At 42.2% G+C, this 24,776-nt stretch overlaps 1 protein-coding gene across 2 annotated transcripts in view; it reads right to left on the reverse strand.

Moving 5' to 3' along the window:
• Positions 1-24,776, reverse strand: part of CPA6 (carboxypeptidase A6) — a 402,022-nt gene that overhangs the window by 224,094 nt on the left and 153,152 nt on the right. The gene's annotated exons all lie outside the window — the stretch shown is intronic.

A 24,776-nucleotide genomic window follows, 5' to 3' on the forward strand; every position in this document is an offset into this window, starting at 1 on the left:
CTTGGTCTGCATTACCCAATTAGTATTTTCTAGGTTAAATATTCCATTCTAGAAGAGAATGTTAAGGTTTATATATTATAATGTTTAAATTCAATCTTTGTTAATAAGAAAAAACAAAACTTTGACCTTTTCCATTCATCAGATCACAAATGCTGCTTAATGTAAGGGCAACAATTTATTCACATATATTTTTTTCCATTTAAAAAATTATTGAAGTATAGCACTCATATATAAACAAACATAAACAATAAGTATATAGTAATAGTTGTGAACTTAAAAAACAAACATATATAGCATCATGCAGGACTCTCATGACTCACCCTATCACCAATACCTTGTATTGTTGTTAAACATTTTTAACTAAAGATTAATGAGCAATGTCAAAATATTACTACTAATCAAAGTATTTCCCCCAACCCACCCTATTATTATTATCTTTATATCATTTATATATGAACACAAACCCTAAGTGTATAGCAAAAGTTGTGAATTTACAAAGCAAAATGCATAACATCATACACAGATCCCATATATTAACTCTCCACCAACACTTTGCATTGTCATGAGTCATTTGTTACAAATTAAAAAAAAATAATGTCAAAATCTTACTACTATATAGTCCTTATCTTACATTTGGGGTATTTCCCCTCCAACCCACCCTATTATTTTTAAATATATTTTTTATGACAGAAGTTGTAAACTTATAAAACAATCAAACACATGTGTAGAATTCCCAAACAACACCCCTCTATCAACACACCACACTGTGGTGGAACATTTGTTACAGATAAGATAATATCATCTGATTGTTACCATGTCCATAGTGTACATTTGGCTTATGTTTTCCATGCTACACCATAATCAACACAGTACATCTTTGGCATAGATGTAAGAATATTATATTATTACTGCCAACCACAGTCCATAGGTCACTCCAGTTGTATTTTTCCCATGCCTCTCCACATTCCCACCACCCTGCAGTAGTGATGTACATTTGCCCTAGCTCACAAAGGACACTCTTGCATCTGTACCATCAACCACAACTCTCCTCCACCTCTTGGTTTACTGTGCTATTCACTTCCTAGATTATTTTCTAGCATTCTGTCAATTGACGTTTACATACCTAGACTACCATTTTCAGCCACATCCCCATTTATAAACTAGCTGTTACTATTTGTTACCATCCACTCTATATATTTCTACACTTTCACAGTAAAGCAAATTAAAACTTCTACATACATTAAACATCAATAATCTATCTCAGTCCTCCTCTTATCTCCTTTAAGAATCCATCACCTACCACCAGGTCTTGAAGATATTTTCCTACAATTTTTCTAGAAGCTTTATGGTTCTTGCTTTTATTTTTAGGTTTTTGACCCATTTTTGAGTTAATTTTTGGATAAGATGTGAGATAAGGGTCCTCTTTCCTTCTTTTGGCTATGAATATACAGTTCTTTCAGCACTATTTGTTGAATGGACTGTTCTGTCCGAGTTGTGTGGGTTTGACAGGCTAGTCAAAAATCACTTGACCATACATGTGAGTGTATGTTTCTGAACCATCAGTTTGGTTCCATTGGTCTATGTGTCTGTCTTTATGCCAGTACCATGCTGTTTTTCCACTATAGCTAGGTAATATGATTTAAAGTCTGGAGATGAGGGTTTGCTTTTCCTTTTTAAGATGTTTCTGGCTATTCAGGACCCCTTACCCTTCCATATAAACTTGATAATTGTGTTTTCAATTAAAAAAATGCTGGTGGAATTTTTATTGGGATTGCATTAAATCTGTATATCAGTTTGAATAGAATCGACATCTTAATGATATTTAGTCTTCCAATCCATGAGCATGGAATGTTCTTCCAGTTATTTAAGGCTTTTCTGATTTCTTTTAACACTGAGTTGCAGATTTCTGATACATATGCTTTACATCATGGGGTTAAATTTATTCCTATTTGAGTTTCATCTGTCATTTTATTTTCACCACTCTTTTGATACTTTGTTACTTTTATTGATATAATCTTCATTTCTAGACTCTCTTCCAGGCCTCTCTCTCCTGTCTTTTCTTTTAAGGCTCTAGCATACCCTTTGGTATTTCCAGAAAATCTGGTCTCTTGCTTAGAAATTCTCTCAGTTTCTGTTTATTTGTGAGTATTTTAAACTTGCTGTCATTTCTGAAAGACAATTTTGCCAGATGTAAGATTCTTGGCTGGAAGCTTTCTCTTGCAGTATCTTAAATATATCATCCTACTGTCTTCTTGCCTCCATGGTTTCAAATGAGAAATCGGCACTTAACCTTATTGTATATACCTTATATGTTATGCATTGCTTTTCTCTTGCTGTTCTCAGAATTCTTTGTCTTTGGCATTTGACATTCTGATTAGTATGTGTCTTGAAGTTGGTCTATTTGGATTTTTTCAGATGGGAGTACATTGTGCTTTTTTTTTTTTTTAAAGAAGAGTCACAGTTGTGTGGAATAATCCAAGTCGTGCAGGCCTAGACTGTGCATGCCCAGAGAGTCTGATGAAGCTTCACATCCTTTTCTCCCCTGCCTGGGGCAGGAATGGAGCTGCAGGTGTGGGCAGCAATGTCTGCTGTGTGGGTCAAGATGACCACAGTTGCCCCAGTAGACTTCCGATTATTCAGTTTGTGCCAGCAAAAGGTACCTGCAGGTATACGGATAGGCTGGTGTAGGGCCTGCTCACAGCCTCCCTGTCAGAGGTGGGGCTGAAGCCTAGGCTAGGGCTGCAGGCCAATCTGGGTGAAAGAAACCGGTTCCTACCATCACTGTGATTTTTGGTGAGCCAGGCTTCCCCTCAAGCTGGGAGTGGAGTCAAAATGGCGGCCACTAACCTCTTCCAACTTGGACAGATTCACACCCCAGCTGTTCCTAGTGTTATACCTTAGCCAGCTGAGTCTACTAATCAGTAGTCGAAATTGGTGGCCAACCGTGTCCTCCTACCCTGTTTTTGGGAAATGGGGCTTCCAATTCCAGCAACAGAACATCTCCTGGGGCAGCTTGTGCTACCAAAGTAGAATAATCACCAGCCTCCATGGCTTGGCTGGTAATTTTCCAGAGAGGCCGGTGCAGGTCCCCCCAGCTTCCTGCCTGCCAGAGGTGGGGCTGGGGCCTAGGCTAAAGCTGCAAACTGATCTGAATGGAAAGAAGCTGGTCCCCACCAGCACTGGGATTTTCAGTCTATCCTGCTTCCTCTTGTGCCAGGCACAGAGTTAAGATGGTGGCTACCAGCCTCTTTTTGATTTGGACATGTTCAAACTTTAGCTGTTCTCAGGATTATACTTTAACCTGCCAAATTTACTCATCAGTAGCTGAAGCTGGTGACCATCTCTTCCTCCCCCATTTTTGTGAAATGGAGCTTTCAATTCCAGCCCTGGAATAGCTACCAACATGGCTTGTGCCTCCAGTGGAGAATGGGCACTGGCCTCTGTGGTATGGAGCGCACTACTTACGAATCTTCTCTGCAGATGAGAAGTCTCCTCCTTCCATTCCTTTAAGGATGGTCTCCTGAAGCCCCCAAATAGGTGCTTCAGCTAGCTCCAGATAGCCCTGGGTGATTACTAACTGTCCTGCAGCAGGCACTGACTCTAGGAGCTCCTTACTGAACTGCCATCTTGCTGGTTGTGCCATTCACATACATTTTAAATGAAATATTGTTTTAGGCTTGATTAGGGGACCAAATGTATATTAAATATAGACTGAAATTTACCTCTGAATTATGGCATCAAAAACAGACAAATTTCTTTCATGTTTAGATGCTTAGCTTTCTTGTATTTTGCACTTAAAAAACAGCTGATTTACTGCGTTTATACCTTTTGTTTCTAAATAAATACATTTTTCCTTAGATGATGAACTAAGGGAGGCTTTCACACTAGTATTTACAAGTCCTTTCCCATGTGGAACTCATCATGTGTATGGATAATCTATATTGTCAATAAAGGTAAAGCAAAACTAGAAAATATCATAATAGTTCCTCTTTTGAGCATTATTTTTGAAGTACAGCTATTTTAAAGTATTTTTCTAAAATTTTTAACCAGATTTGTACAATTTATGGATCTAGTAAAAATCATCTTGAAAGAAATTTATAGAATTATCACGATACTCTTATTAACTTGCAGTATTTTAATATCAGTGTATTTATGCTGACTTTGACTTAGGATTCATCATGTGTGAAAATCAAATATAAGATGTGACTAAGACTAATTGGTAATGTCTCAATGGCTAAACAGCCATAGCACAGAGCTAGTGATGTTCAGCTTCACATGATTACATTATAAACCAGTGTTGATTTGGTAAAAACTTAAAAGCTCTCAAATCATTCCATTTGGAGTGGAGAATATTTAAATGTTGATCCTGTTGATTTTATTTTTATTTTTAGATTTATTTATGTTATTTATTTATTTCTCTCCCCTTCCCCCTGTCCCAGTTGTCTGTTCTCTGTGTCTATTTGCTGTGTGTTCTTCTTTGTCCACTTCTGTTGTTGTCAGAGGCATGGGAATCTGTGTTTCTTTTTTGTTGCATCATCTTGCTGGGTCAGCTCTCCATGTGTGCGTCACCATTCCTGGACAGCCTACACATTCTTTCGCGCTGGACGGCTCTCCTTACGGGGTGCACTCCTTGCGCATGGGACTCCCCTACACGGGGGACACCCCTACGTGGCACGGCACTCCTTGCGCACGTCAGCCCTGCACATGGGCCAGCTCCACACGGGTCAAGGAGGCCCGGGGTTTGAACCGCAGACCTCCCATGTGGTAGATGGATGCCCTAACCACTGGGCCAAGTCTGCTTCCCCCTACTGATTTTAAAACACCCAGTAATAGGTATCATCACCCTGTGTACAAATCGCAATTCTGAGAACACCATGACGATACTCTTACAGTTAGTTCACAATTGCTAGATTAGGGGAGGAGCATCTATAGAATTCTGTTAGGGGAATGATAACTTATAATCACATTTAAACATGGCATGTTGAGAATAAAATATTTCTTATTCTCAAGTTTAACAATTTTTTAAAAAAGATTTATTTATTTATCCTGCCCCCCTGCCCCAGTTGTCTGTTCTCTGTGTCTATTTGATGTGTCTTCTTTGTCCGCTTCTGTTGTTGTTAGCAGCACGGGAATCTGTGTTTCTTTTTGTTGTGTCATCTCCCTGTGTGTGTGGCACCATTCCTGGGCAGGCTGCACTTTCTTTCACGCTGGGCGGCTCTCCTTACGGGGCGCACTCCTTGCGCGTGAGACGTCCCTATGTGGGGGACACCCCTGCATGGCACAGCACTCCTTGTGCGCATCAGCACTGCACGTGGGCCAGCTTCACATGGGTGAAGGAGGCCCGGGGTTTGAACCACAGACCTCCCATGTGGTAGATGGATGCCCTAACCACTGGGCCAAGTCTGCTTCCCCCTATTGATTTTAAAACACCCAGTAATAGGTATCATCACCCTGTGTACAAATTGCAATTCTGAGTACACCATGATGATATTCTTACAGTTAGTTCACAATTGCTAGACTAGGGGAGGGACATCTATAGAATTCTGTTAGGGGAATGATAACTTATAATCATATTTAAACATGGCATGTTGAGAATAAAATATTTCTTATTCTCAAGTTTAACAAATTGACTGGTTTAAAAAACATAGAAGAAACTGTGATTCCCTTTATAAACCACATTTAGTAACAACCATTACCAAACCAGGCTAAATGAAATGAATTAGTAATGGCACAAGCAGGATTCTAAGGTCACTTTTCTCCAGAGCATCAAGGAACTATTGTATCTTAGTCGCCAATTCAAATGGTATGAAATAGTGTTTGGTGTTATAACCATCTGAGTGAGAGGCAGTATTTATCCCAAAAGAAAGTAATATCAATTTAGACACATTTTTAATTACGAGTTCAATATAACCAAAAAGAATATTCCTTCCAAGAACCTCATTTTGCAAGAACTAAGATTTTTAAGAGAAGGCCATTAATAAGTACTAGCCCTTTCAAAAATGCTGATGCTGAGATTATGGTATTAATAAAAATAATTATACATAGCTAAGGTCAAATACTTAAATTTGTCACAACAGTACTCTATGGAGAACAGCAAGGCTCTGGGGTATACATGTACATATATATGTATAATAAAATCTTTAAAATTTCCTATAATTGCTGAAAATAGAACTGTGACAAGATACCTGTGACATAACATAATTGAGTACAGGTTCTCATTTGGAATATCAGATACCGATGTGGGAAAGGGTTAAGTTTAATTTTCACAAAAGGGAGCCGGAGCCCACTCTGCTGGTTGAGGAGGGAGGGTAAGGGTTCCAGCGACTTTGGCATGCCAAGAATTTGAAAAGTGATGCCAAAATGAGGGGGGCCAATGGTGAATGCTGGGGGCAGGACCAGAGTGGGAGAGCCAATGATGAGTGTGGGGGCAGGGCCAGTAGTGAAAGCTGCGCCAAATTTGAAAAGTGCTCCAGGGGTGAAAGCGGTGCTGAGCCCACCAAGCCCACAGGAGTGTAGGGAATGCAGGAGGGGGGAATCAGAGTGGGAATCGTGGAAGTTAGTTAGATCTCTCTGATAGGCTGTAACCTCTGAAGTACCCAATCAATGGGGAACTGGGGACGGACCCGTGTATTAGGATTAGGTTATAAATATCACTATTTCTTGTTGTTTTCTCCTTCCAATCAGGTGAGCTTTTGTTACAGGTACAGCTTTCTTTCTAACAATCTTGGGGACTCATCCGGGATCCAAACCTTCAGAGGGGGAATCCCTGGGTAAGACAAGGAGAAGGCGTACCCTGCTGATTGAGCAGTCTTGGACTCTGCTGCTGGGGGCCTGCCTTTGACAGCTGGAAGGGCCCTAGACCAGATGCTTAGATCTGCTGATTGTGGATGAGAAAAGGGGAAGGGAAATGACCAGGTAACCCTGTGCATGGGCCAAGGTAAGAAAAGGGACTGTTAAGTATTGCCTTGGTGGTGGGGAAATTCTGATGAGTCTGGGCTTGAAAGAAGCCCAGAGAAGACTCAGAATGGGGAATAGAGGCAGTCAGTCGATCAGGGAGTGGGTATCTGTAAGATCCCCCAGGGACATTCCTCCAGATAGTCCATTAGGGAGGATGTTGGAACACTGGACTGATAATGATCAGACCAAGGGAAAGGAAATGACCACCCAATGTATTCTGACCAAAATACAGGGCAGATGAGGATTGGCTCTGTGCCAACCATGCTTTCATAATTCTTTTTGTGTTTTTCTGTTTGTTTAGTGTATGTTTTAATACCTCCAGGTGATAATATTAAATTGACAATGAAAATTCTTAAACGAGCTCTATAGGCTTATATTAATAAAAGGCTTATATTAATAAATAAAATATGGAAATCTCGAATTGCCTAAATTGAGAAGAATAGTTCATTATTTTTTCACAGAACAGAATGAGGGATATGAGACTTAAGCAGATATAGAAAGGCATAAAAGGTTTGTGGGAGTGCTGACTAAAATTTGATAAGTTTGTTTAAAAGAATATGTTTTTTCCTAAGATAAGATAGCTGGGTTTTCATAAAATCAGGATGGATGGATGACAAACCTTGAATGCGTATGGCAAGTTATAGTAGGTATTGTAGAAAGAAGCATTAAGTAAGGGAATGTGTTTTGTAAAGGCAGAATATGTCTTGAGATGAAGCAACTATTGTTAATGTAGTTATGGATAGTTATAAGAAGTTTGTTGAAGGAATGTTTAAATCAAAATGTTCGAATGGCTAATTCCAGTAAGTTATTATTAAACAGAAACTGAACTGATTTTAATAAAAAAAAGTGGCTTCATAACAGGAAAAACTGTAGATAGAGGCCACCTCAATCTGCATATTAAAGTGGTGGTGAAAGAAGATAACCTTGATTTCACTGGACATCTGTATTGCTGAAGTAAAATACTTGTTAATTAATGTCATCATGGTGAAGGTGTAGTAGTAAAAAGCTCCATGGTGCTGAAGGATGCTATGCATCAGGCCAGTGGAATACTGGAGCCTACCTTCCTAGCTTCTCTCTAGAGTCAATGGTGCTGCAGCATGCTGGCTGTGTGAAGGACATGCTAAGTGGAGCAGTGATTACTAGAGTGCTGTGAGTAGAACTTAAACATAATTGGCATTATGGCCTGCTCCTATGTAGAGACAACTTGTATGGTGTTGTAAGCCTGGAGCTTAGAGATCTATTAATTGCAACTCAAAAAGAAACTTGTGCATTCATTAGTGCATTAATTGGTATTAAGTACTGTACCTATATCTCTCCTATTCTAGATATATGCTTGATGATTATGGTGGTATCCTTTCTAGATCATATGCAGAGGGATACTGAACATGTTAAAAGGTCCTGGTAACTTCATTTTCTAAGTGGTTAATGAGCACACTTAATCCAAATCTCCCTCCTAGTCCTTATTCTAAAACCTGTCCCACTCATATCCTGGGGAGGACTGGCAAACCCACATGCCATCCTGCCAGAGCTAAGCATTTTCCCACCAGGAAGGAAACAGTAAATGAGGTGACCAGGATCCACTTCAGCTTAACCCCTTCAAGATAGTTTATGGGTAACCTTTCCTCACCCAGCATCTGGAAACAAGTTTCTGGTGAAAACCTGCAAAGTTATCTGGTGATAACTTTGAGAAGATGCAGCCTTCAGACACCTGGCCTTTTCTATTTTTGTTGCCCAGTATCCTTTCAATGATATCCTATATTCTCAAAATTCTAATTAAGTTTATTTCTTCCACCGTGTTAGCCATACAGGGATTTCAGCCAGGGTGCCGTAGTCATCTTCCTCCAACCATGATAGAATAGAAAGAGGGTTTCCCACCTTATCAGTTAAAGCCTACTGCTCCTAACCAGAAGGAAGCAGTTACAAAAGAGTGACCACAGTCCTTCAGCATCCCTTTAAGAATGAAGGTGTGGGGAAGTGGACTTGGCCCAGTGGATAGGGCATCCGTCTGCCACATGGGAAGTCCACGGTTCAAACCCCGGGCCTTCTTGACCTGTGTGGAGCTGGCCCACATGCAGTGCTGATGCGCGCAAGGAATGCCATATCATACAGGGTTGTCTCCTGGGTAGGGGAGCCCCACGCACAAGGAGTGAGAAATAAATAAAAAAAGAATGAAAGTGTGAACTCTCAGTGGGAGATAGAGGCTTCAGAGGGACTCATACGGGCACTGGTGCAGGCCCCTATTCTAGCCCTCCTTTCCCTTGAGAAATATTTCCATCTGTTTGTTGCAGTGATAAAGGAACGGCCTTAATGGAGGGATACTGGTATGGGATACCAATGACAGATGATATATGACTGACAGGGAGCTGTACAGAACATATGTCCAGGGTGCATGGTAATGTTTGGATATACTCATAGTGGCAACAATTAAAAACCACAGTAGGGGGGGTACTGGGTTCCCGGCCAGTGGTGCTCTGTCGTGGTCCCTAGGGGAGCAGCGACAGTCTCCCAGGTACAGTGGTGGGGACCGGGAGGGAGTGAGGGTTCAACAGTGAGCCCCTGATACTAATGACTATGCTTGTGGGCTGATAAACCCAAAATAATAACAAGGCCTAGAGCAACTTTGTGCCTGGGAATTTCCTTCTGTCAGCCTTCATGTTACTCAAATGTGGCCAGTCTCGAAGCCAAACTCAGCATGTAAATGCAATGCCTTCCCCCCAGCGTGGCACATGACACCCGGGGATGAGCCTCCCTGGCAACGAGGGACCACTATCAACTACCAACTGATGATGCAACTGGAAAATGACCTTATACGGAAGGTTCAATGCGGATCAGCAGAATATCCATGTCTACATAAAATACCATGACTTTAAAATGCTGTTTGACCTAAAGTAAGGGGGAAATGGAAAGGAGAAATGAGTTTATATGGCTACGAGTTTCTAAAAAAGAGTCTGGAGGCTGGCAGAAGGTTTGCCCTCATGCACAACTGAGCAGAGTCAGAGAGACAGATAAAGCAGATACAACCCCCAGATATTGGTTCCTTTGAGGGCTAAAGAGACCCATGGGAGTTATGGTCATGGCCGATGGGGTTAACTACCAGGGCAGATGGCCCCTCTTTGGAAATGGTGTTTATGTGTGATGAATCTGGACTCAGATGGGATCTCCCTTCATAAGACTTTCATGCTAATGTGCTGGAGGTGCAGTTAATGTTGGGGTTTAAGATATATTTAGGGGATTTGAATCTCTGGACTGACAATGTGATAGCCAGATCCTGAGCCTCAACAGACTCCAGCACCTACAATCTGATTTATTGGACTTACCACACTCAGCTAAGATGGAGGTGAAGGACAACCACCACACCATGGAGCCTAGAGTGATTACAACTGAAAATGGGAGGATTGCATCCAGCATCCAGGTGGAATCTGAGCCTCCTCTTGACATAAAGGTGCAATGGACACAACCAATCCAGTGTCCACATAGAAGAGGTGGCATTGGATTGGGAAAAGTGGACATAATGGACAAAGGGTATGGGGAAAGGCAGGAAGAGATGAGAGGTGGAGGCGTCTTCGGGACATGGAGCTGCCCTGGATGGTGCTTCAGAGGTAATCACCGGACATTGTAAATCCTCACAGGGCCCACTTGATGGAATAGAGGAGAGTATGGGCCATGATGTGAACCAATGTATATGAGGTGCAGAGGTGCCCAAAGATGTACTTACCAAATCCAATGGATGTGTCATGATGATGGGAACGAGTGTTGTTGGGGGGGGGGGGGGGAGAGGGTGGGTGGGGGGGTGGGGTTGAATGGGACCTCACATATATATTTTTAATGTAATATTATTACAAAGTCAATAAAAAATAAAAAAATTAAAAAAAAAGAAACAGTTCTCACCAAATATTCAACAGATTGAAAAAAAAAAAAAAAAAAAAAAAAGGAACGGCCTTAGGTTGTTCTGACCCAAATTTGGGGAGGTCAAAGGAGACCTGTGGCTTTCCTGTCCAAAATCCGGGATGCTGTCTCCAGGGATGGCTGGGCTGCATTCATGCTGTGGCAGCAACCACTCATCTGGTAGAAGAGCAGGAAGCTGACTTTCAGAGGAGTCTTATTTGTTAGCCCTCATCATGTCAGAATTATTCTGTCTCAGAAAGCAGGAAGGTGGTTGACTGATGCCCGAATTCTGAAGTATGAGGCCATCCTAATGGAAAAAATGACTTGGTATTGACAACAGACCATAGCCTAAACCCGGCCTCCTTCCTTTGGAAGGGATCCGACCAAATGGAGACTCCTGAGCGTGATTGTTCAGACCTGATCCGGTATCAGACCCGAGTCCAACCTGACCTCGGGGACCTTCCCCTGCACTCAGGAGAAAAGTTATTCATAGATGGGTCCTCCAGGGTCCTAGAAGGAAGGGGCACGGCACAATGACTATGCAATTGTGGATGGACTAACTTGTGAGGTGAAGGAAGCTGGCCAATTGCCCAGTGACTGGTCAGCTCAAACCTGTGAACTGTATACATTAAATCAAGTCCTCAAATTATTAGAGGAAAAGGATGGTACAGTCTACACTGACTCCAAATATGCATATGGGGTAGTCTACATCTTTGGAAAAATTTGGGAAGAAAGTGGATTGATTAACAGCAAAGGATTGGTCCATGGGGAAGTATTGGCCTATCTACTTTTACCCAGGGAAATATCAGTAGTGCATGTAAATGGACATCAGAAAAGTCATACATTTGAAGCAAAGGGCAATAGGTTAGCAGATGAGGAGGTTAGGGAAGCCTCCGTTATTTGCCCATTGAAGTTGATGATCCTGATACCCTCCATTCCTGAAGAGTTCAGGGTCCCCACATTCTCTGAAAAGGAGGTGAAAGAGCTAGAGCAGTTAGGAGCAACTCTAGATGATCAAGGGAGGTGGCTCCTCCTGGATGTTAGGCAAATGTTGAATGACCAAGTGATGAGATAGGTATTAGCAGTCTTACACCAAGGGAGTCATTGGGGGTATAGGCCATGTGTGATCTGGTTCTTAAGTAGTTTAGATGCATGGGTCTTTATGCTGTAGCTAAATAAATAAGTGAATGATGTATAATTTGCCAAAAGGTTAATAAGAAAACCTTAAAGAAGCAAGAACAAGGGGGACGGGAGCCAGGCCTCAGGCCATTCCAGAGCATTCAGGTTGATTAGACTGAAATGCCCCCAAGGGGTCGGTTAAAGCATATTTTGGTTATTGTAGGTCATTTGAAAGGATGGGTGGAGGCATATTCTCTGGCTTCAGCTACAGCATCAGGGACTTCTAAAATTATCCTTGAACAAATCATTCCTCATTATGGGTTAATGGAAAATATGGTAGTCACTTTACCTCCCATGTACTCCATAATATTATGCGAAGCCTCGGTGTTACATGGGACACCCATACACATTGGCACCTGCCGTCTTCAGGGAGAGTGGAGAGAACGAATCAGACTTTAAAGAAGCTTCTAAGTTGGTCTTAGAAACAAAGTTACCTTGGAGTAAGTGCTTACCCATAGCCCTGTTGGGGATTAGAACTGCCCTTAGGAAAGAATTGGGAATCTCTCCTTATGAAATGCTTTCTGGCTTGCCTTTTCCTAGGAGGACTGGAGACCTTCCTTCCTTAGAGTTGAAGGATCTCTTCCTTAAGATTATATACTGGCTTTGTCCTCTACTTTGTCATCCCTCAGGCATCGTGGTTTGCTGGCCCAGAACCTGCCTCTCAAATTCACTGTCCATCAACACCAACCTGGCAGTTGGGTCCTAATCAAGTCGTGGAAGGAGTCCAAATTTCAGCCAACCTGGGAAGGACCCTATCAAGTTTTGTTGACAACTGAGACTGCAGTCCAGACAGCAGAAAGAGGCTGGACCCACTACTCTTGAGCATAAACACCAGTACCTGAACCAGATGATAAGTACCCAACAACACTGTCTGAATCCTGGGAAATAACTCCAATTTTGGATCCCTTAAGGATCACTCTGAGAAGGCAGTAGTTGGGAGGGCATATCAGAAAGGAGAAGGGACTGCTCAGACTCTATCAACAAACTTTGCGGGAAGATATCCCTCCACTTAGAGGGAAGGCTATTATCTGTACCCACCTTGTCTAGTGCCTTAACGGACTAGTGGATGAGGGATTTAAAGTTTCTGGAAATGAGAATAATTATACTGATTATGATGTTTCAGATTCAGGTCATGACGAGCCCCCTTAAATTGATAGTAAATGTAACCAAAGACCTAGAGTCTCAGACTGTGCAGTTGGACACCTGCCAAATGATAAGGTGTGGAGATTTAGGACAGCAGCTGCGGCTGAGTGAGCAAAATAAATATCTATGCCTGGAGTCACCGAGAAGTTATCTCAACCTCCATCTCTGTCTCGATGGGAACCTGGGGTGGTGGACTACCGAGTACAAGGGATGGACCACTGGGAACGGAGGAGGCCATACTCACTGGAAACCATTAGAAGACAAGATAGCCTTTTATAAAGGAAATACCCCACCAGACTGCAAAAGCCTCCAGTGTAACCCCGTAGTAATAACCATTTAAAAGGCAGACAGATTCAGCAAAAACAACCTTATTCTTTCCCTGACAGAGCCTATGGGATGGGGGTGGACGTTACAGGTAAAGATCCTCTGGGGAGGTTCTGTATTCGAGTCCTTCCTCCTCCTGTGGATAGGATGTCAACAACGTCCCCTCCAGCTAACCCTTCAGAGATACAAAGGGAAAATCCTGCAAAGGCCAGTTCCCTGATGCAGAATGATCCCAAAGCAGTCAGGATACTTAAGGCAGAGGATTTAAAGCAGACCATAGAAATAGAGACAGGATATGGGGACACAAATTCTTGGGTAGAATGGGTCAAATATACAGTCCAGGGTCTGAACAAAAGCAACTGTTATGCTGGTGCAACAGGCCGGCCCACTGCTCATATCGTACCCTTTCCGTTAGGTATGGAAGAGCATGACAGGGAGTTTAAGTGCATGGTGCTCCTCTTCCAGAATGCTATCCTGGTGAAAATTGTGGTACATTTTCCCCTCTCTTCCCTCCTGTCAAAAAGGAAAACCTCAGAGCCATACTGGCTTCCTGCCTGGATCCAGGCAGTCACTCTGCCTGTCTCGTCTCTCTAGATGGGGAAAAGGGCTGCAGGACCTTGGGACCATGGCCTTGTGTACATGAGTATGGGACACGAGTGAGGATAGTACTGGCAGTTTCTCTAGTTTGGCTATACCCTGAGCAGACTTCTGGTAATACTGTGGAAAGGGCATCCTCTGACCAGTGTTATCTGAGAAGTGGGGAGGAATCTGTGTTCTGGTTCAATTGGCCATCCCACTTACCCTGGCATTTGAAAAAGGAGAAGAAACAGAAAACCAGGGAAAGAGAACAAAAAGAAGTTTAATTGGTTCCTCTGATGACCAAATTTATCTAGATGGTATAGGAGTTCCCCAGGGAGTATGAATTTAAAGCTAGAAATCAGGTAGCTGCAGGATTTGAGTCATCCTTGTTCTGGTGGGTCACTGTTAACAAAAATGTAGATTGGATTAACTATATATATTATAATCAACAAATATTTATCAATTACACTAGGGATGCGGTTAAGGGAATAGTAGAACAGTTGGATGCTACTAGCTGAATGGCCTGGGAAAATAGCATAGCCCTAGACATGATGCCAGCAGAAAAAGGAGGCGTCTGTGTTATGATTGGAGGTAGTTGTTGTATCTTCATCCCCAATAATACAGCCCCAGATGGGACTATCACCAAGGCCTTGCAAGGCTTAACAGTTTTATCTGCAGAGTTAGCAGAAAATTCTGGCATTGACAACCAACTCGCAGGATGGTTAGAGCTGGTTTGAAAAATGGAAAGGAGAGGCCCTGTCTGTCCTGGCCTCCCTTATCATCGTGGCTGGGGTACTCACAGCAGCTGGATGTTGCATTATTCCATGTGCCCGAGGGTTAGCGCAGAAACTCATTGAAACCCCCCTGACCAAACAGATGCCCATACGGTACAAGCTAAACAACTTGTACCCCTTAAAGAGGAAGATCTCTATGATGAAGAATGTGAGGAGGCTCTTAACAGATTTGAGAAACTAAATTGTGAAAACTAAAAGAGTGTAAAAGAAAGTGGGGGGATTTGTAGGAAAGGGTTAAGTTTAATTTTCAGAGCCGGCTCTGCTGTTTGAGGAGGGAGGGTAGGAGTTCCAGCAGCTTTGGTGCACCAAGAAGTTGAAAAGTGGCGCCAAAATGGGGGGGCAATGGTGAGTGCTGGGGGGTGGGGCCAGAGTGGGCAGAGTCAATGGTGAGTGTGGGGGTGGGGCCAGAGTGAAGAGAGCCAATGGTGAGTGTGGGGGCGGGGCCAGTAGTGAAAGTGGCACCAAAATTGTAAAGTTCGCCAGGGGTGAAAGCGGTGCTGAGCCCACCCAGCCAGTGGAAGTGTAGGGAACAGGGGAGGGGGCGAATCAGAGCCGGAACCGTGGAAGTTAGTTAGATAGGCTGTAACCCCTGAAGTGCCCAATCAATGGGGAACAGGGGAGGGACCCACGTGTTAGGTTTAGGTTATAAATATCACTATTTCTTGTTCTTTGGCTTACAGGCCATTTTATCTAGGTTGGGCACCTGTTCTTGCAAGATTGTTCATAAAATTCTTTTCCACAATCGGGTGAGCTTTTGTTTTGTTACAGGTGCAGCTTTCTTTCTAACACCTAGATTGCACCTCTGCAAATAATATATTAAAGATAGAGTGAACTAACTGAGCTGACGCATGGAACATACATTTAAATATCTTCTAAAACTAATTTCTCACTTGGCAGAACTTCTCTGTAGCTCAGCTTATAAGTAATATTGAAAACAACAGCTGGGGGGGTACTGGGCTCCTGGCCGGGGGGTCACTGTTGTGGGCCCTGGGAGAGCAGCGGCAATCCTCCAGGTGCAACGGCAAGAACCAGGAAGGAAGGAGGGCCCAACAGTGGGCTCGTGATACTAATGGTTACACTTTTGAGCCTATACACCTGCAATAAGAACAAGGCCTAGAGTAGCATTGTGCCTGGGGGTTTCCTCCTGACAGCCTGCATGTTACTCAAATGTGGCCACTCTCACAGCCAAACTCAGCGTGTAGATGCGATGCATTCCCCCCAGCGTGGGACATGACACCCGGGGATGAGCCTCCCTGGCACCGAGGGATCACTACCACATACCAGCTGAAGAAGCAACTAGAAAATGACCTTGAATTAAAGATTCAATGCGGAACAGCAGAATATACCTGTCTACATATAATGACATGACTTCGGGAAGCTGTTTGACCTAATGTAAGGGGGAAATGGAAAGGAGAAATGAGATTATAAGGCTGTGAGTCTCTAAAAAAGAGTCTGGAGGTTGTCAGAAGGAATACCCCTATGTACAACTGAACAGAGTCTAAGAGACAGATAAGGTAGATACAACCCCAGGTATTGGTTCTTTTGAGGGATAAAGAGAGCCACGGGTTCTATGGTCATGGCAGAAGGGGTTCACTGCCATGACAGATAGCCCTTCTTTGGAGCTGGTGTTTCTGCGTGATGGAATTGGACTCAGAGGGGATCTCTTTTCACAAGACTTGCATGCTACTTTATTGGAATTGTAGTCAGTGCTGGGTTTAAGATATATGTAGGGGATTCGAATCTCTGGACTGATAATATTACACCCAGGCCCAGAGCCTCAACAGACTTCAGCTCCTACACTTCGATTTATTGGACTTACTCCACTCAGCTAACATGGAGTTGAAGAAGGTCAACCACCACAACATGGAGCCTAGAGTGTCTACAACTGGAAGCGGGAGGAGTGCATCCAGTACCCATATGGAATCTAAGCCCTCACTTGACATAGATGTGCAATGGACACAACCAATCCAATGTCCACAGAGAAAATGTGGAATGGGTGTGGGAACGGTAGCCATGGTGGCTGCTGGGTGTGGGGAACGGGAGGAAGAGATGAGATGTGGAGGCGTTTTCGGGACATGGAGTTGTCCTGGATAGTGCTTCATGGACAATTACGGGACATTATAGATCCCCCCAGGGCCCACTGGATGGAACGTGAGAGAGTCTGGGCTATGATGTGGACCATTGACTATGGGGTGCAGTGATGCTCAGAGATGAACTTACCAGGTGCAATGGATGTGTCATGATGATGGGAGAGAGTGTTGCTGTGGGGGGAGTGGGGGGCGGGGGCGGTGGGGTTGAATGGGACCTCATATTTTTCATAATGTAATTAAAAATAAATAAATAATTAATTTAAAAAAAAAAGAAAAAAAGAAAACACAAGCCTATACATCTTTTGAAATGCCTACCCCAGTATAGATATATACTTTAATTATGATATAGTAAATAATATTGTTGTATCACAAGGTACAATATTTCCTAACTTTCTTGATAATGGCCAAAAGGAATTATAAGAGGCTCCAAGATATTGTTCCTATTTCTTTCATAGTGCTGGAAATTTTTGATAGTGAATATTTCTTGAAACAACTTGTCCATTGGTTGAGTTTTAGATATCTACCACAAAGAGATGTTTTGTCAAAGCTATGGACATGATGAATGGGACACAACTTACACTTCAAAGCAGTTTTACATCAAAGTTAAAGTGTTTTTTAAAAAAGATATATACAAGTTATTTTAAATTTGTGCAACATGAAAACATAAGAGATTCTTTGATACATCAAAATCTCATTTGGTCTATTATGTCACTTTTGTTTCAATAGCTTGATTTCACACTATGTTTGCAAGGATGCAGAGAAATAGGCATTCTCATACATTCCAGGTAATAGTGTAAGTTGTTAAAGTTCCATGGAGGGCAAATGGAAAAATACCTATAAATTATGTCTTCTATAAAGTACATGTCTATAAACTACTAAAGTATCTCTATAAAGCACATGTCCACTTTGACCCAGCAATTGCATTTCTGAAAATTTATCCTGCTTGTATAAACATGAAATGACTTTTATACGAGGTTCTTTCATTGCAGCAGTGTTTGTAATAGAACAGGACATCTTGTTTTCGTGCAAAATAAATCTGTAAGAAACGGGTAACACTGGTTACCTCTGTAGGAGGATTAGGACAGAAGTTTTTCATTGTATATCCTTTGAATATTTTGAGGTTGGAACATTATGAATGCTTTGTGTTACCTATTCAAATCTAAATAAATCCAAAATTTCCTAAATCCATTTGAGCCCTGTATAAGTCAACACTTAAAGGAACAATTCATTAGCAGAATAACTCTGATGTACTGAGAACTAACACTGTAAAGGTTTGCTTCCCTTAAAATAGAAACAAAGCTGATATTTACAAGAAGGCTTCTTTCTTGTTCTTCATCTCATCAAATTCTACATGAAAGTAGGCACTATGAAAGTTCACTGTCAGATCTTAGAGAAATAGAAATAAAAACACAATTGGAACACAACTGCTGAACTTAGAGTTGGAATGAGGTCAGGTCAGCTCCTCACCCAGAAATGTCAGAAAATTACAGCTCTATTTCAGCAGAAAATGAGATAAAGCCCATCATAAACACCACTTGTCATCTCTTTACCTGCCTGGGAGCTGTGAGGATTCACTGAATCACCATTTTAAAGAGTTTGGAACCTCTGGATAGAAATTATATCATTATTTTCCTTAAAAAAATTAGCCAATATTCTCATTACAAGCAAGAAACTGTGAAACAAACAAACAAAAGGGAAAGATATGCCCACTTCCCATTTCTGAGGTTCTATCTGGGTTTTGCCTAAATTTTTTAAACAAAATGCATTTAGGGCCAAGGATCACTTGGTTTCTACAAATTAGCCTTCCACACTATAAAATAATTGGATTCTTGAAATGTTTCCAAATTAAGTACTGAGGGCCACTTAGAGCTCTCAGTTACACATGTATTTACCTCCTAAGTGGTAAAGAGTACAGGATGTGTCCCAAATTGTTTCAATTTTACCAATTCTTTGTACAAAATTCTTTGAGAAGAAATAGGAACTTATTTAACTCAGATTACAAACATGTTTATTTGTGAAAGAATTCTATATTATTTATATTACATTTTTTCAAGATTATTATCTTCCCCAGGGGAACCAAAGATATTAATATAAGAAACAAAGAATCTATATATTTAAAATGGATACTAAATGAGGCTTATTGTCCATAAAGTATATCTATGAATTTCCATTTAAAAAAAAATAGTGTTAGAGTCTTACGATAGTTAACAAGCTGTAGCTCAGGTTCCCCTGATATACACTGGGAAAAAGCTAACCCCATCCCCCTGAGCCTACGTGTCCAAGGGCACGGCACTTCCCCACAGGTTAAATAAAGAAACCACATAGAGATGGGAGTAAAGGGAAATGGAAACCTTCCCTACCTGCATATCAGAGGGAGATAAAATCCCTACCAATCAAAGAAACATCTGCTCCTGCAGCCTGCCAAGAAACCATAACTCCCTAACCCACTATCTTCTAGTCACTCTCAGGGGAAGTGTTCACCTCTAGGGCTTCCTATTGGTCCCTGCACCTCACTGGACCCTCAACCCCCTCCCACCAACTGTCATTTCCCCACCTGGGAAAGTTCTGGATAAAGTCAAGTTCCCCCTTCCAAGGAGGGGCTGAAGTCTGTTCTTCAGACCCCCTCTGTTGGGAGAGCTTCTCAATAAATCTTTGTCTGTAGTCATTTCAGTCTCCGTGTCCCAGTAAGCGCCGTATTTTCTCCAACATATGGTGCTGAAACCTGGGACTGGGGTCATGTTGAGACTGAGTGACTAGTGACGAGTCTCGCCTCTGCCACGGCCAAACACCATCCAACACCAGACACTGAATCTCGGCTGGGTGAGTTAAGGATTACTCTGCCGGAGGATCCTGCTGTCTCTCTTTCCTTTTCCGTTGTCTGGGACAAGCCACTGGGAAAACCTAGCGCTAGGTCAGGATCCTTGCCGTTCTCCCAGGGTCACAGCGGACAGCAGGCCTGTGTCCTCGTGGGAAGAAACCCCTTGGCTCCAGAGAATTCTGGTTCCAAGAGCGGCTTCCTGTTTCCTTGGAGATATCGGACTGACTCAGGGATGCCTGTCTCACTCAGAATCTCCCCCATTCTAGAGGTCCTTAGTCTCACCCCAGCCACCTAAAATGGGGAATTCAATTTCAGCCTCCACAAAAGCCATGGCTCTAGGCTGTCTCCTTCATAACCTTAAAACTCTGTACCTGGAAGGAGACATCAGACCTAAAAAACTCCTTTTCTATTCAACCTCTGTGTGGCCGCAATACAAACTGGACAATGTAAGTCAATGGCCAAAAAAACAGCACTTTTGATTTCCAAGTTCTCCAAGACTTAAGAGAACTTTTTCCAGTGTCATGGCAGATGGCCAGATATCCCTTACATTCAGGTATTCCTTTTCCTTCTTTCCCTTCCTCTGCCAATCCAGTTTTTCCTACCAAATTCTTCTTTTACACCAAAAACCTCCTAAAAAATCTTCCTCCTCCTCACTTCCATCTCCTAAAACTTCTGAAAACTCCAACTTTGATCCCTCAGATCACACCTGCCCCCCGTACCTCCTCCACATAATTCTCCGGGATTATCTCTGGACTCCCCCTGCACCCCTTCTTCTTATGCCCCTTTGTCGCTGCTGCCTTCTCCCCTCCTCACAGGCACTTGCAGAGACGACCCCCCTCCCTCTGCACCGCAGCCCTCCACCTCCATCAGCACGCAGGCTTCTAACTCCACACAGACGCCAGCTCCTCTCTGACCCCTCTGGGAGCTGAAGGAATAATCAGAATACACGTTCCTACTTCTTATTTCAGGTGCACAGGCTCGCAAGCGTAGTCATTAGTATCAAGGGCTCATTGTTGGACCTTCCTTCTTTTGTGGTCTTTGCCGTTGCACTTGGGGGATTGTTGCTGTTCCTTTAGGGACTGTGATAGAGCTCCCCTGGCTAGGAACTCAGCACTCCCTCAGTTGTTGTTTTTAATTGTAACCACTATGAAAATACCCAAACATTTTTATGTACCCTGGATTTTTGCCCTGGAGAACTCCCTGCCAACCATGTGTCCCCTGTCAGTAACATCCCACACCAGTATTCCTCCCCTGCCATTGTTGAACCTCTCTGTGATCCAAAACTTCTTAAAAAATGAAGCCCAATATATTGCCAGGTTCCATTAATAGTAAAATGGAATATAGTGATGAGTTTAAAAGTTCGATAATGGAATACATATTAATTTAGAAAAATTAAGGTAAAAATAAATTGGGGTATCAAAAAATTAAAAAATGCAGAAGCTTTGTTTTTGATTTTGCCTTCCATCACTGCAGTAAGTGTTGCCCTGTATACAAATTGGCAAGGCAACTTTTCCTCAGTGTCTATGTCCTTTCTTTTTCTTTTTCTTTTTTCCTAATTATTAAGCTTATCTTCACAGAAGTTTTAGATCACAGTAATTTATATATACAATATACAGTACTCCCACATATCCAACATAAAACCCCTTTCCCTTCCACAGCAATAATCTTTTTACATGTTCATATTATATTTACTGAAACTGATGTACAGATATTGAGACAATAGCTTTCAAACAAGGTAACATTTGGGTTTACATTGTGGTTTATATTTTAGACTATACAATTTTCTAAAGTTTTAGTTATCTTATGTTTTACATTATGATTTACATTTTAGCCTATCAGCCCCTATACATTTTTGGTGTAATTTAACATGTCTTATATCCATCCTTGTGTAATTTTGTGAACACTTATATTTCCCACACAGTTACATTGATTCCATCTATTCAATACCTCTTTCCCCCTCCCCTCAGGGCCCACAGTGACAGTCAATCTTCATTGCTTGAAGGGCCATGTTCAGAGATACTTGCAAGAGTGTTGAGAGCTTGACATGCTCAACTGCCCTAATGCATTGGTAGCTACCATTTCTCTCAAGAGATACAATTCCCTCTATTTGAGAACTATGCTTGTGAGTCTGTGTATCTGAAATAAGAACAAGGCCTAGAGCTGCAGGGTGCCTAAGAGTTACTCCCTGAGAGCCTCTGTGTTGCTCAAATGTGGCCAGTCTTGAAGCCAAACTCAGCATGTAAATGCTTTGCCTTCCCCCCAGCATCGGACATGACACCTGGGGATGAGCCTCCCTGGCACCGAGGGATTACTACCAAGTACCAGCTGATGATGTAACTAGAAAATGACCTTGAATAAAAGGGTCAACTCGGACCAGCAGAATATCTCAGTCTACATATAATAACAGCAGTTAAAAATGCTTTTTGACCTGAATAAAAGGGGGAAATGGAAAGGACAAATGAGCTTATATGACTGTGAGTTTCCAAAAAGAGCTGGGAGGTTATCAGAGGGGTTGCCCTTATGCACACCTGAGCAGAGTCCCAGAGACAGATAAAAGTAGATGCAACCCCAGGTATTGGTTCTTCTGAGGGTTGCAGAGACCCACAGTTTCTATGGTCATGGCAGATGGAGTTCAGTGCCATGTCAGTTGGCCCTACTTTGGAGTTTGTGTTTCTGTGTGACGGAGCTGGACTCAGATGTGATCTTTGCCCACAAGCCTCTCCTGTTACTTTTACCAGAATTGTAGTTGGTGCTGGGGTTTAATGTATACCCAGGGGACCTGAATCTCTGGACTGACCATGTGATAGCCAGGCCCTGGGCCTCAACAGACTTGCAGCTCCTACACTCTAGTTTATTGGACTTACCCCACTCAGCTAACATGGAGGTGAAGAAGGTCAACCACCACACCAGGGAGCCAAGAGTGCCTACAACCGAAAGCAGGAGAATTGCATCCAGCATCCATGTGGAATCTAAGCCCCCTCTTGATATAGATGTGGAGTGGACATGGCCATTCTAGGTTCCACAGGATGGAGGAATAGAGAATGGATTAGAGTGGACTTACTGATATTCTATTCATGAACTGTTGTGATTAGTAATCGAAGAAAATGTGGCATTGGTGTGGAGAAAGTGGCCATGGTGGCTGCTGGGGGTAGGGAGTGGGAGGAGGAGATGTGATGTGGGGGCATTTTCGGAGGTTGCAGTTGTCCTGGGTGGTGCTTCAGGGACAGTTACCGGACATTGTATGTCCTCCCATGGCCCGCTGGGTGAGTGTGGGAGAGTGTGGGCTATGGTGTGGACCACTGACCATGAGGTACAGCGGTGCTCAGAGATGTATTCACCAAATGCAATGAATGTCTTATGATGTTGGAAGAAGAATGTTGCTATGGGGGGAGTAGTGGGGTGAGTGGGGTGGAGGGTATATGGGGACCTCATATTTTTTTTAATATAACATTAAAAAATAAAGAGAAAAAATAAGTAAATAACTAAATAAATAAGTAAACAAATAAATAAAATAAAACCATGAACTTTTGTTAAAAAAAAAAAAAAGAATACACGTGCCTTTCTCACTCTCAAATTTAAGCCAGATAAAGAGCCAGTTAATATCTTTCTCTTGCAACCTCTACCTCTATCTAATTCTTTCCACCTGTCTATCCCCAGGAAAAAAAAAAATTGCCCAAACCCTTACAAATAGCCCTAAAGCAACAAAACGCTGCCAATAGTGCTGTCAGAGCCACAGCAGTCCCCCGCAAAAAACCTAGCTGTAAATCCTCCACCCTCCAGAGTTTCTGACAGATACTCCATTCCAGGCAAGTACAAAAAACCCACCAAGGCCATGCAAAGGTAAAAAGCCTGGGCACTGACCCAGCAGTGCCCAAACCCACAGCCTCCTCCAAGGCCATTCCCACTGTGCACGCAAAAAATCCACTAAAAGTCTGACTGTTCCCAAGCCTCTCAAGGCAAAAGGGCATCAGTTACCCAGTCAGACCCAACCCCTGACTTCAACCTTCCAGACCTTCTGGAACCAGCAACAGATGTTTAAAGGTACCCCAGAAACTGTGCAGACCCCCACACCCTTCTCCACAGCAGAACCACAGGTAACTCTGATGGTAGCAGGTAAGCCAATTTCATTTCTTCTTAATATGAAAACCACTTACTCTGCCCTTCCCCAAATCCCTAAATCCTTAACTCGCTCCTCAGTCTCAAAGCTGAAAGTCAATAGTTTCACAACCCATGTTTTAGTGTACCCAGTAAAAAGCCACCTGTTCACCCACTCTCTCACTCTTCTGCTCCCCCTTTTTCCGTCAAACTCAGTCAGTCCTCAAATCTAAAATACTAAAGTTCCTATCATTGCTGCCCATCACAAACCAGTCACAGTTCAACTCAAAAATCCTACCCACATCCCATTCAAATCCCAATATTCTGTCCTTCTCCATACCCTACAAAGTATCAAACCCACAATTACTCACCTCTTACAAATAAACCTTTACCTTACTCCTGAACTTTAAGTCTGTCTAAGCGTACTCATAGAAAGTAATAATTCAAAATATATGCATTATATATCTATCTAAACTGTTTTAAAGTTTGACTGCATTTATTGCACTCAAATATTCCTAACTGTTGCTGATTACTAGTAAACGTGTTTACAAAAACAAAATTGCATATTACAAGCAACACTGATTCCAAAAAAAGTCTTAAAAGCAGTAAAAATAGCCATACCAAAGGAGTGAAAATGACAAGTCAAATTAATGAACTTTATGTTTTCTGTCTGCATGCTGTAACTCTTTTTGTGTTTGTCTGTTTGTTCGCTGGCAGTATATATTTTAATACCTCTGGATAGTAATATTAATTCCTACAAAAGCTCTATTCAAATGGCCAAAAATTAAACAAGTGCTTATATTAATAAATAGGTATGAGTGATGAAAATTATGTCTTGACTGATAAAATTACTACAAATCTCTTCCTAAAAAATGGTCCTTGCCTAACTTAAAACGAACTTTGCTTTTCTTC

This window comes from Dasypus novemcinctus, chromosome 14, assembly GCF_030445035.2.
Source record: "Dasypus novemcinctus isolate mDasNov1 chromosome 14, mDasNov1.1.hap2, whole genome shotgun sequence".
In the NCBI taxonomy this organism is placed as follows: Eukaryota; Metazoa; Chordata; class Mammalia; order Cingulata; family Dasypodidae; genus Dasypus; species Dasypus novemcinctus.